The sequence below is a fragment of the Falco peregrinus genome, chromosome 7 (assembly GCF_023634155.1).
Source record: "Falco peregrinus isolate bFalPer1 chromosome 7, bFalPer1.pri, whole genome shotgun sequence".
Lineage (NCBI taxonomy): Eukaryota > Metazoa > Chordata > Aves > Falconiformes > Falconidae > Falco > Falco peregrinus.
Genome location: NC_073727.1, coordinates 1,036,780 through 1,050,829, shown reverse-complemented (window position 1 = coordinate 1,050,829; position 14,050 = coordinate 1,036,780).

Below are 14,050 nucleotides of genomic sequence, written 5' to 3'. Positions count from 1 at the left end.
GCAGGGGGGGCGCTCAGCGATCACCGGCACGGGCACAGCGGGCTCGCCCCGGGGAAATCAGTTTAATTTATTGATATTACTATCAGTTTGATTTATTCCCATCGGAGTCAGAGGAGGGGGATGGGAACGGAACGTGGGAACCTGAAGCCGCCGTCCCCCGGCGCTCCCCGCCCCCCGGCCCGGCTGCGCTCCCGGTTCCTCCCCCCGGAATGGGGCTGGGGTCGGTCCCTCGCAGCGGTCCCTGCCGCTCCTGCCCCTGCCGGGGGTCCTGCCCGGGCTGGGGGGGGCTGCTCCGGCACGAACCCCCCCGGGCTGGGGGCTCAACCTGCCTCCCCAGGGGCTCCCCGCGGGCGGCCGGGGCACCTCTCGCTGCCTGCGGGGCTGTTGCCGGTTACCCCCGGGCGCTGCCCCCGGCTGCCGGGCTGCGCCGTGGCCCCGGCTTCTGGCAGCTCCCGGCAGAAGCCCCCCCGTAGCCCCCCACTACCAACCCCTGGCTATGCACACCCACTACATCAAATGATTAAGGGAATGATTAATAAAATCAAATGTATTGTTACAAGTTCGACTTTAAGACAATCAAAATAAATGTGCTGTTTGCTGTTAATTGAAGGTATTTCTGTATATCCTGCTGAGCACTGATCAATCCTTTGTGCAAAGGAGAAACTCCAAAAGGAAGCACCCCCACAGGACCGATGAGCCACCTGGAAGCCCACCACGAGGAATGAACTCAGCAAAAACTAGGGAAATGTAGTTCTGGCAGGGGGAGATGGCGACGACCAATTCAGGAAACCCCTCAGACCCAAAAAGAAGGGGAGACTGAACTGGCAAACTGATTTACATGAGAAGTGAGAGAATTACTTGGCAAACAGGAAGGTGAATACTGAGTAAGGACGGAGCTGGTAACAGGGGCTGAAGGCTGGTGTGTCCCCGTGCCAGGCTGCAGGAGCCCTGGCAGCCAGGGCGCAAGCCCGTGCGGGGTGCACTGCACTCCCCACTCTGCACAGACCAGAACGAAGGGATAGAAACACCTCGACCCAGTGAATTGGTGCTATGCACCGGGTAACATGCCCACTTAGGGGACAGCAAAGCTCCCGGCCCTGTGCCTTGTCTCGCAGGAGGGCTGGGCATGTCCTTCTGCACAGCCAGATGAAGGGAGTTTGGAGCCAATGGCTCCAGGAAGCTGTTGCAAGGATTAAATTCCTGAAGCCGCATCCCCAGTTTGCTCATGTTTTCATTCATAATTGTGTGAGACAAGTTCTTGTAACTTAACAATGTATAAATAGATGAACTGTAGGACTTGCTCCTGGGCAACATTTATGAATGCATGCAGCTGGTCTGACATCACAGGAGTCGCAGCTTATCCTGTGGACCACAGCAAGTGTCCGCATGTCTAGCAGGAGCTCATGACTTCCAGTCATAGCTGTTTACCTGAGGTGTGCCACACCATTTATTTTCTCTGCCACCCTCCAGGCACTGCGCAGGGATCATGTCACACAGCTCAGGTAACCAGCAGCCAGGATGCAAATGGCTGGCTGAACACCCACACTCACAAAATGACTCATCCAAACCATCTAGCAAATAAAATCATCCAGCAACGAAGCAAGGCAGGTTCGCTCCTGCAGACGGAACATGTCAGCCCTGGAAGGGACCACAGTTGCCAATAACATTATTTCTGAAGCCCACCACTCCAAAGCCTGCAGAAAAGCTGACAGGCTGCTACACATTCAAGGGTGGCTGAACATTTGACTCCTACTGTTGTCTCAACATCTCGTGTGCTTTCAAAGTTTGGGATATACTTCGGGAGAAGCTGAAGGATATGGCTGGGAACTCTTGTGTCTCAGTTCAGTTGGTTTTTGCAAGTGTTTTCTGTACAAACATCGTTAGGAGCAAGTACTGAGGCTATGCAGAGGTCCCACGTTAGCAGCTTCCATTTCAGAGCAGGAAACCCAGCCTTACACTGGTTGGGTGGCCCATACACGCTTTTCTGCTTGCGGGAAGCAAAATTCAAATCCACCAGCACTCCAAAGCAAGTACACAGAGCATCAGGCAACTGGCAGCTCTGAATCATTGGGGCTTGCTTTGTGCCCAACAGGATTTGCAAGGATTTCAGAAGTACCGTGAGCAAGAAGCCGATTTGCAACCTATTCTCCCTTTCATTTCACAAATAATTCCAGCTACTATTCTGCATAGCAACCGTGCAGCAATCCTGCCTTCATTCTTCCATATGAGACCCCTTGCAGCCTCTGCCTTCGGTTCCTGGTGCTCTGTAGCTAGTCACATGCACACAGCTTGGGCTGGGGGTGGTCTCCATCCCTAACGCAGATCTTCCTGTTTTCAGCATCTCTTGTTGACTATGCCTAGCTGTTGGTAGGAAACAAATGGTCAAAATTTGGAGACCAGACTTTTCAGCAAGGAAAGCAAGTTGCTTTGCTACTGTGAGCTACTAGCTAGTTTGGCTCCATACTTTCACATTTCCAGTGGGGCTGGGAAATAACCAGTTCTGCATTCCAGGTGGAGTGAATCAGCTGAGGAAGCACAGCTCGTGTTGCAATATCCTGACTGTGGCAGGGATTACTCTTACCCATGGCAGCCCAGGTTTCTGTCACACCAGACCCCTCAAAACACTGGTGGGAAGAAGCACGTGAACATCTACAGGTCAAAGCAGAAAGACAGCAGGTGAATTTCTGAGGGAAAAGGGCACATACCATCTTCAGTGGCTTTGAAGATTTCTGTGGCCCTACACATGGCATGAGGATTTGCAAGGAATTTGGGGACTGACATGCTCCTGAAAATCTTGTCGGTTCCACTGAGGGATTGGTTACATAATTCAGATAAATGCCAAGCTCCCTTGTCTGCGTTTTCGGGATTAAATGTGTCTGTTCAGTCACAACAATTTTTCCTATATTTTTCCCGCAAGCTAATTGTTTCAAGTAAAGAAATCACTTTCTATCAAAGCAAAAAAAAAATCTCACTTTACTGATTTCATTTGCTAAGTGTTTTCCTTTTTTATGGCTTTAGAATCTCCCATGTTTTAAAAAAAAAAAACAAACCAAACCAAACCAAACAAAACAACAACAACAACAAATTCCCACAGCCCTAGAAAGAACAGTAGTGATTTCCTAACTGCACTTCGCCATGCTAGGGTAAGATGAAAACTTCCATCAACAAAAATTGCTCTTCTTGCAAGGTATTCTGGAAGTACTCTGGTTTAGGCTAAATATCTGGGAGGACAGTAAACAAGTGGTACAGCTCTGCTGCAGTCACTGTGCAGTTACAGAAAGTACCACAGCTTCGTTTGCAAACCCAGAGTGCAAAGGTACCTGTGACTGGCATTCTGGACTGTTTTCAGTATGAAAATGAACGTTTCTGGTTTGCAGGGCCCCCCAGGGGCACAACAGCGAAGGGTAGAACCAACCCAGGCGACTTCCCCGTGTGCCCCTGTGCCACGTTCCCACAGCCATCATTACAGGGATGCACATGTCACGGTCCTGGCTTGGAAACCCCTGCACATCACGGAGCCAGTGGTCCTCATCCCAGCTGGCCCCAGCAGGTGGGGCTTGCACTGCTGTGAGCCTGCATAGCCTCAGCCACGGGGCGACCTACGCCAGTGCCCGGCGATGGAGGAGCTCGGGGCCAGCTCTGACACGGCACCTGCCGCTGCGCTCTTCTGTGGCCCTGCCCCTACCTCAAAGTGCAGCAAGAAGCTCTCATGGCAACACCCTTTCTGTTCGATGGTAGAAATGATGCATGGAGTCGTTTTCTTGTAAGAAAATCATAAAATAGCTCAATAGCTATCATAAAATAGCTCAAATGACCAAACTAGCAGAACCTCCCCGTGGACGGGGTCTGCATGGCACACCGTGCCCTCACCAGAGACGCGCTCTGTGCCGTGCAGGCAGGGCTTCCCAGTGTCTGCAGGGAACGAGCATTATCTCTACTGTCCTCTCCTTTACACTGCTAGCTCTAATAAACGACCTTGAAATTGTACTTCACTGCATACAAATGCTTTTCTTACTGGGATCACAACAAAGCAGCACCTCCCGGTGCGTAAGGACCTGTCAGCCCACACAGCTTCAGCACAGTCCTGGTGGGCACATCAGGCTGCTGCCGCCTGGCTGACTGCAAACCCAGCCCCAGGCCTCACCGACAAACCAGCCTCCCTCCTGGACAGGCCTTCGTCCACCTCCACGCCTTCCACGCCATGGCAGAGCAAACTCCAAATCAATAGACAAAAATAATATATTGGAAAAAAAAATATGACTAATGTTTTCAGGGATTTTTAAGAAAATAATCTTTGGAAACCATGAGAAAGTTTCCCTGGCAACATTGTTTTCCCTTCCTTTTTTGCTCACTGTTTTGTTGTGTGCCTGTTTCTCTGGCTCACGTTTCTGGCAGTACATGTTATGCACAACAAACGCAGCTCTGGAAAGGGAAGAAAATCCACATTCAGTCAATAAAGGCCTTTCTTCCCTCTCACGCCATTGGGGTGGAATAGTCCCCTCTATACCTAACACCAGTGAATTACAAAAGCTAGTTTAGAAATTTTCAAGACCGAAAAACTCACCATTCAGAAAAACTGTGTTGAATGGCTTCTACAGGATAGATGACTTAGCCTTTTTTCAACTGAATATGAGCCCAAAAGCAGCTATTACCTCCATCTAAATGCAAGTTTTCACTAAGCATACTGAAAGTAAAGTAGCAGCTAGGAGGTAACTGGGATATAATGCAAGTTGACAGCTTTGAGATCTCTTCCCCTTGGTCAGATCTAGTTGAATTTGGCAAATGGATTCAAGAGCTGTGAGTTTGTAAGTAGACAGGTCAACAGGAAAAAACCAGCATTATGTCCTCTTGCTTCTCCCGCCCCTGCTCCCCCCCCCCCGGAAACTATGCTAAAAATGTAAAACAGTGTTTGGAAAGGCCAACAACCCCTCCCCCCCCCCCCGATTTCTTGAACTTTCTGCATGTGTCATGAAAAAGTGGTATTATCATATATAAAAGCAAAGCTATATCTGAAATGTGACCAGGGTACTTCTCACATTAAAATCCAGTCTCTGCACAGCGCTGCCTTCTCCATTACACCCCACGGAGCACACTGACTCCCATCTAATTCAAAATGAATATTTATGACTGCAGCACCGCATCATTACATTTACACAGGTGTTTTAGTTAAAAGTTCCATTTTGCTCCCTTCTAAACAGCTCTTTCAGCTGCAGTTTTATAATCCATTCACCCTGTGAGGTGACATGCAGAGGAGTTGCGAGAGGACAGACCTCCGTGTCGCAGATGCCGCGTCCCTTACACGGCTGTAGCCAAGCCACCTGGGCTGCACAACACGGAGGCAAGCGATTGCACAAGGCTTAGAATTTCTTGGATGCTGTGCTAATATGTGACCTGGCAGCTGAAGCATCTGCCAGATTTGTATCTTTCCAAGCCAGGAAATGGATTGCCTTTAACAACTCCAACACTTTATCCTTCTCCTCTTGATGTAGCCCACATCCAGGAGTTCAAAAACATTTATTGCTCTCTGTAATTACCTACCAAGAGGAAACTGACAGTGTGTTGACATCATTTTGCCAGAATTAAATCCTTTAGATTTTCTGAGAAAGCATTTAAAACCTTAGTTATTGCTTAGAGATTAGCCAGACTGCCAAATATCCCAGGGTTTCATATATATAAAACTCTATTTTATACAAAGCTTAAGGTGTTGAGTTTCTTTGCCTTGAAATTTTCCAATACCTTCATGTGACCTTGCCTCGGGGAAATAAAAAGAAATAGAACGTTAATTCAAAACAGCCTCAGTCAGCACAGATATGTTCATTTCCCTGCTTCCTTCAGCATTGCCAGATCTGGCAAAGTTCTCCAAAAGAGCAAATAGAGTCATCATAGGATCTCGTTTGCAACGTACGGCTCCAGACTTACTGTAGCAGTTACCAGAAGCGGATCACCTGGCCGTTTCTGTCCAAGGGCAGAAAGCTTGTTCTTTCCCTGTGAGGGACTTGGCCATCACAGCAGGAAGGCGCAGCCCTGCGGTGGGGCTGGGCTGCTGGAGGTCTATAGCCCAGCTCCCACCTGGCGCTAGCAAAATCCTCCTGCGTTACTCGGGTCCCCCGACTACTTAACGGGAAATTCCTCTCAGAGGTAAGCGCAGCTCAGGTGAAACTGAGCTTTGCCTTCGGGAGAGGCAGGCTTTTGCATGTCCCATGGCACGTCTGTGACAGGTCAGACTAGACCATGGCAGGACTTGCAACAACATATCAGCCACATTTTCCGGGCAGTGCAGATGGTAACCGTCCTGGGAAGGCGCTGTTGACCAGTAGCCCTCCCAGAACCCATTTCTCCTGCTGGGGGATGGATGTTCTTTTCCCAAGTGCCATTGAGCTGATGAGTTGCAGGAAGGCTTGCGAACACATTGCAGGCTCTACCTCGCCACCCCTGCTGCTCAGATTAATTGGCACTTCTGGAGTTGTTTGCCTTTACAGGTTTTTTTGTCCCTGCTTCACTGTTAGTGCTGCTGGCCTTACACCTTCAAATCACAATTCAAAAATCTCCCAGAACAGATGGTAAACACATCTTGAGCAACACTGGTCGTTTTCCTTTGAATTAACATTCCTCACTACCTGAAAGTTGGCAGGGAGTTTACAGAGTGTCTTTGGTCTCCTTGGAGCAAGTCCACGTGCTTTATTTGCAAAATATCTGTGGGTACTTCTGGTTGGCTTTGCAAAGCTCAAGTAGATGTGAATGACTCAGAAGCTGTTCAACCAGCAAAGGAACTCTGTGGGTCACAATTGAGACAGGTATAGTGGGACATCAGAAGTGCCTAGGTGGTCACAATCAAGTATTAACTGATTTGCACTGAAAATGTGGGTTTTCAGTTAAATAGTGTTTTGCAAAAAAGGTCTGGTTTCCAGCTAAACATATCAAGTCTTAATTCAAAGTCTATTATCTGAAAGATAAATAGAGAGCCAAAATTGGTAACAAACCATTGAGACTTGTTTTGGACAGGTTGACTTTGTATTAAACCATGGCCTTCTGAACCCCAAGAGGGAGGCAAGCAAGGAGCACTAAGCTTAGGTGGAATTCCAGCTTTCTGAACGCACCTCTGCATCATGCGTATGTATACCGAACGTTCTTCCACTCGGTGGTGGTTCTGTGGCAGCACACACTGCATTCAGCCAGCTTGATGCTCCACATGAATCACAGACATACCATTAAAATTGTATTTATAGAGCAGTAAAAAAACCAAACAAACAACACACACAAACACAAAAATACCAAACCAAAACCAAAACAAAAAAAACCCTCTCAATTTTTAGGTGTGCCACTTTAATCAATAAAATGGCTTATCCACTCAGGGTATTACAGGTTGTGATGTTTTATAGCTCCTCAACAGGTTTTTCTGCTTGAGCAGGGCAGCCAGTTCCAGTTGTATCCACTCAACAACCTTATGTGAGAAAGCAGCATCTCCTACGTGGTGCAGCTTTTTGTGTGTGCAAAGGCATCCACATGATCTACCATGCACTTTTGCCCCCCCTTCTTCTTCTGCAGCACATTTTTGATGTCTCTGAAGGTACAGACACCTTTTCTGGTTCCACGCAACACAATCATCATGGCATTGCTCAACTCATCTTTTCCTCATCAGCAAACCAACTTTATCACCTGCCCTGTGGAGATCCCTTCCCTTTGCGCTTTCACCTCAGGACCTTCAGTGACTGCAATGTCAACAGTCTCAGAGGAGTTTAGAAAGCTGCTGACTGGCATCAAGCATCTGCAGGACTGCCAAACCTGCATGCTCACAAGCAGAACCAGGGTCTGAGGAGAGCTGAGCATCCATCACAGTCATGGACGTTTCCAGAATTAGAGGTATTGGAGACTTTCCCGTAGATGTTTCTGTTCCTATTCACCTTCAGAAGTCACATAATTCTACCCCTTTAGGAATCAAATTACAACAGTGCCCAAAAGCACTGAAAAACCCCTACGTATGAAGCACCCTTTCTCCATTTCTGCACCGTTTCCAGGAGCAAAATATTAAGCAGAGGCTGTGGAAGTGGGGTTGGGCTGCTCACTCGAGGAGCCGAAAGCCATGGCCATCTGAAGGCTGCCCTTCACCAACTGGAAGTTGTCATTGCATGTCTCAGTTGGCTCAGATATGCTTCCCTGACCACAAACACCCATTCCAATTAATTTCCTGGCTTGTGCAGCAGATGAAAACCATATACCACCACCCATTAGAAGAGCAGAACGCCCTAGGACATTAAGGCAAAAGTTCCCATTGGATAGCACAGCAGCTGCTGTAGATTAACCTCCATATATTCAACCTTTCAGACTTTCAGACACTTACAGCTCTTCTGTGGGAACAGGGCAAAAAGATGGAAAATGCCCCAATCAATCAGAAAAAAAGTTTTATTTTGCAATGTTTGGAACATATCCAGCTTCAACAAAAATCCTGGACCAATCAGTAAGATTGACGTCTGTTTGAAACGAATACTAAGGTAATCACCAACATTTTTCATTCACTGTCATGGAATTGGCTTCAAATTTCACCGAGGATCAGCGTCTAGTCTGGATCACTGGACCCTAGAACTGCACGTGCAGCATCTTCTGTTGCACAGCTTGAGACACTGAGCTCAACCGTGTCGTCAGTTGTGGGGCTGACCTTTATGAGCAGCAGTCTGAAATTCAACATTGCAGAAAAAAAAGCAAGAACTTCTGCAGGAGGCAGCACCCGCCACCCTACCCACAGCGGTGGCCAAGCAGCAGGCAGGTCGGACGAGCACAGCAAGCCGTGCTTTAGCGGCCAGGGAAGAGGCAGAGACACCCAACAGCCACACGAAGGGCAGCTGCAGCGAGGTGAGCCGCGCTCCTGGCATGCGATGCTACAGGGAGCAGCGATGGAGAGCTGCAACCTGGCAAGGGCTGGGCATTCAGCGAAACGTCTTCCCCAGGCTGTGGGTCACCAGTGAGGCTGGATGGGGACAGCCTTCAGCACTGCAGGTTCTGTTGCCAAGCTGTGACAAAGAGGCAGCGACCCTGATCTAGCACTGGTGATCGGAGGTTAGATTACAGATCTCCAGCCGTCCTTCCCACCAACGCTGCTGGCAGTCTATGAAGTGCCACAGCAATGCTTTCCCCTGGCAGCCCACCCCCACCCGCCAGCGGTTTCAGCACACCCTGGGTCACAGGCTCTCCAGGTGCACACTGCAGCCCGAGCAACATGAGGCCATCAGGGATGGCAAGCTCAAGATAAACTGACTTATTCAAAATACCACTATAGAAAAAACAAGTCAGTTCAAAGACTAGAGAGGGCTGTTGGGAGTTGGGAATGAGTTTCCAAAATTGTTTTAAACAATGAGATCTTGTGCTTCTTAAAGGCTTTTCTAAAAGAAGTCGATGCTTTGTTTAATTGGAAATAGGAAACCTACAAAGTTCACCCTTAAATATTTTTAAAAGCTTTCTAAATGGATTATCTGAGCACAGCAGGCATCATACTTTTTGTAAGTGCAGGATGATATAAGCCTCGGGGAACTTTTGAAGATAGTTCATTCAATAATTCATTCACTTCCCTCTATTACTGCGTTGAAGAAAAGTTAAACACTGGCTCTGCTTTAATAAGTCAATGAACACTCCAAATGTAGTTTCCTCATAGGATTAATTCAATTTGCTATCTTCCTCAAAGTAACCCTTTACAAGGCAATGTCAGGAAAAAGCTCAGGAGCCAAGCACCGTGCACGCACCACTAGATCACTTATCACCGAGCCAGCACCAGCCCTCTCTAAATGCAGATACCGAGTTTGAAGTGCAGATACTACAGGTGGTGACACATTTTCATGTTCTGGCACAGTCTCTGAAGCTCTCTTCTAGACCCGATAATTTGGTACAGGCAGCTTCCTACATAGGAGGGAAGCCTTTCAAAAAAACTTTCATCGAGATGTTATTTTGGGAGCCAATTGAGTCATTCTAGGCAAAATTCAACAGAATGATGTCGGCTGCAGGACCACAGGGACTGGAGGACAGGGCACCCCAGCGTTAGGTTTGCAAGCCCCATAGAAGCCCTTGAGGAAGGCAGCAGAGGAAGGGCAGGCAGGGAAGCATCCCAGGTCCCTGCTCTGGGCAGGGGGTGCACACAAGAGCTGGGGAAGGGCGTGTGCAAGTGACCTGCAAGCTACCACAAAAAGATAAATCTGATACTTAGTAGGAAAAGTATTTCCAGAACAGCTCTCCAGAAGAGTGCCAAAAAAAAAAAAAAATCCACAACACAAGCCTACTTTGAGCCCTTTGAAAAGGCAGGAGGAAGGAAACAAACCAATACAGATTATGCAGTAACTTGAAAGTCCTTTTTTTTTTTTTATGGGGGACAAGCTAAAATTTTCAAGCAAATTAGGGAAGTGCTCATTTTTACACAACATGACTTGGAATCTGAATTTATTTGGGATTAACAGTTTCAAAAAAGTTGTGCTTTTGGTCATTCAGTGGCCCTTCTCTTCAATTTCTGGCCATTCAATGGCCCTTCTCCAACCTCCTGAGGTGAGCAGAGAAGCCACACAGGAGAACCGAGGTGGCCGTTTATCAGAGGAGGAGGAAGGAGGGTAAGTGTGAAGGGTTGGAGGATGTGGCAGGAGGAATTGCTCCCTGATGGTTGGAGGCTGCTGCCTTCTTGTTGCCTGTGCAGCTCCAGGGGCTCAGGCATGGCTCATCTGCCACTTCCACACCCCGAGCAGAGCACTTCCAGCTGTGCACAGCTGGCCAGCCAGGGCCTTTCCTGTACTGCGCTCCTCTTCCAGTCCCACAGACCTGACGTTCTGCCTGGGCTCAAGCTTTTCAGAAAGCATCGTCCCCTCCAAAGGCATCTGAGCCTTTTTACTGCACTGGAACATGTTCAGAAAAAAACTGCTGATGTTTCAGGGTATAACTTGCCTTAAATTAACTTAGAGATCTTGATTGTTAATCTGGTATAAATACATCCTTAGCCCTGGATACCTAAACAGCCAGGCTGCACCCTCACGCCTCTCTACCTCCAAATGCTCTCCTGAGGAGCAAGTGGCCTCTGACCACCTTCTGCGTAGCCCTGGAGACTGTGTAGGTGGCCCAACAGTGAATGCTCATGGCTTTTAATCCTTGGAGCACAACCTCTGTCTTTTGGTCCCATGTGAGACTTCCAATGCTGTGTTGTATTTAGACACCATAATCTCACATTCTCCCCCTTAAAAATAAGATTGGAAATGATAAGTAGTAAGTTACACAGCCAAAGGTACTTCATTGTGCTGGTGAGCTCTGAGACCTGCTGAGGTAAGACTATTAAGGCTCCTGAAAAGACCAGTGTTACCAAAAAATTAGTATTTAGCTCAGCCTTTCATTTGTGTAGAGTCTTCAAAACCATTGAGGCTTTGGGAGGGTCTAGAAGGGCAAAGGCTGAAAGAATAGCAAAGCAAGTGTTGTGGGGAACACATGCTCTGAGATCTGCTCTCGGGCATCTTACAGACCCCCCTGCAACCTCCACAGATATTGAGAGCTATTAAGAAATATTTGTGGGATGTTTATGAAGGAAGACTTTTAATGCCCAAGTCAGACTTCATGTAAGTAGATGTTTATGGGTTCATTTGTTTCTTGTGTTGGAAAGCCCAGAATTAATTCTCTCAGGACCAGTTTTGATTTAGCTTTGACAACTCCATTATCAGATGTAACTCTGCTGACATATGGCTGAATAACGTTTGCTATTAAAGTTGGAATGCTCTTTGCTTGCAAGATCTGTGGATCATTTGGAAGCAGGAGTGCTGCCGTGTTCCTTCCAGCCATGGATTCCGCGCACAGTCCTTCAGGGCCAGAGGTCCATATTCCCTTTCACTGAAGAAGTGGGATTATGTGCATCATACCCAGGTTTACGATTTCCCCAGCCTAGAACTGAGCTGAACCTGTCTATCCGAGACAGGTCCTGGCCTTCTGCTTCCCTCCTTCCACTATCCAAGACAACCAAAGGCCATGAAAGAGTTTTCAGGGGGAAAAAAAAAAAAAAAAAAAAAGAAGAAGAAAAAAAAAAAGTCAACACTAACTTGAGAAGTTATTCAGGGAAATTTACAGAATCATTGATTAACTCAGCATCAAGAGTCCCTAGTCCAACTCTGCTCAACACAGGGCAACTTCAATCCAGATCAGGTTGATAGCGCCCTTGTCAAGTTTTGAAAATATCTAACGATTATGGTTTCCATCCCCTCCTGCTTTTCCCCCTTGTTCTGTCTGAATGCAGCAGTTTCTCAGGCAATCCCTCACCAATACAGTGCAAGTAAGCAGAACAGGCGCTTAGAGGGTTCTTGTAATTCACAACCATCTTACTGACCGTGTAAAAAAAGTGCTGATTCATTTGTCACATAGTGCTCTCATTTCTCAATTTGTAAGACTGTTTAAGATTATCAAAATGGATGTTAAGAAAAAAGTGTCCAATCCAGTTGTCAGTAATGGCAATATTCCAATATAATTCAATATGTATCAGGTGAGTTTCCAACACCAGAAAGCCAACATGGGCTAAAGAAATTCCATAATAATTATTTCAATGCCACAGATTTTTTGCAGCACACTAAGGAAAGCTCCAGGAGGTCTCAGTGTCAGGCTATGGCACATCACTGGTGGAAAGACACCTATCTGTAGTGTCTGTCCTTTCTCACACCTGAGCTCAGAGAGGTGATCCAAGGACAATAGATTCCAGCACAGTTTGCTTTGCCGAGTTTGGCATGCCATTAATGAAAAACACCATCATTAAAACAAATCAAATGCTTAGAGCTGTACCAACTTAAAGCAAGAAACCTGATGATCATTAAGGCCACATTCTCCTGATTCAGTCTCCAGTGCCAAGTCCCAAATCCACTGTCCTGCTGTGACTTTCCCTTTTTATCCCACAGGGAAGAGCTAGAGCTTTCTGGTCTGAATCAAAAGAAAGGGTAGCTTTAGCATGAGCGGGTGCAATTTAGCCTCTTCTCCTTTAGCATTAGTCCCTGTGCAGGCATTTCAGACATGCTCAGATGGTCAGCTGCAATCACAGAAGAGGGAACTGTGGAGACAGTGAATGATGAATCAGCAGTTGCGATGGATGCTTCTAGAGACCTGGATACATCAGGAAAGACAGCCCGCGTGAAACGGTCCACACCCTTGCTAGCTAGTCATCCCCAGAAGGCACTGGGGGCTAACGTGCTCTTCCTTCCAGCAGGCTAAAGATCCTTCTGGCAACAGAAAACTAGGCACTGATGCTGTGGGGTTTTGCATTCCCCCCTCTCCACAGTAGTTCTAGCAAGTACCATGCAAGCCAATGGCAGATGTGCAGTGCTTGGCACCTTCACAGCTACCTGCACGTCTTGCTGTGGGCAGGCAGACCTGTCGCAAGCCCGGTGTCTGGTAGCAGGGCACATATTGGTGGCCCATGTTGCATCGCTTTTTCCTGATGTACATAGGAATTTCTTGGGAATTTAAAATAAAAGAAGTACTCCCATATCCTGAGTATGCCTCTGTCTTCTCTGTCGCTGATTCATGCTAGTTCAGATCCGGGAGCACTGCATGTCCAAACATATCCAAGTGCATTGAGGAGATGGAAATCATACGGAACCTTCTTTCCATGATTTGGATAAAGGTGTAATAATAGGTACTAGCAAGAAAAATCTGGTAAGTTTACCAGAGGGCATAGATCTGGGAAAATACTGCAGTTAGCTCACTGAAAATGCATGCTTGCTGTTCAGAGACAGCAGCATGACAAAGCATCAGGTTAAATATAGTGTTTGAGAGAGAAGAATCTTACAGTGGCAAAAGTAAGAAATCCAGCCAGCAGAACAGAGCCATTAAAACACACACACGCCTTGCCAGGGACAGGACACACCACCTCCCACCTCAGGGGAGCCCCTCGCCAGGCGGTGGGAGGGCAGCCTCCCTCTCCGAAGGGTGAGCGGGGTGTCTGTGCTCCCAGCACCCCAGGGCACCCCACCAGCGCCGAGCCTGCCTCCAGCAGAGGGGGGTGCAGCCTGTGCAGCAGGAGCCGCTGGAGCTCCAGGAGAAGGGAAGAGCTCGACATTTTCGC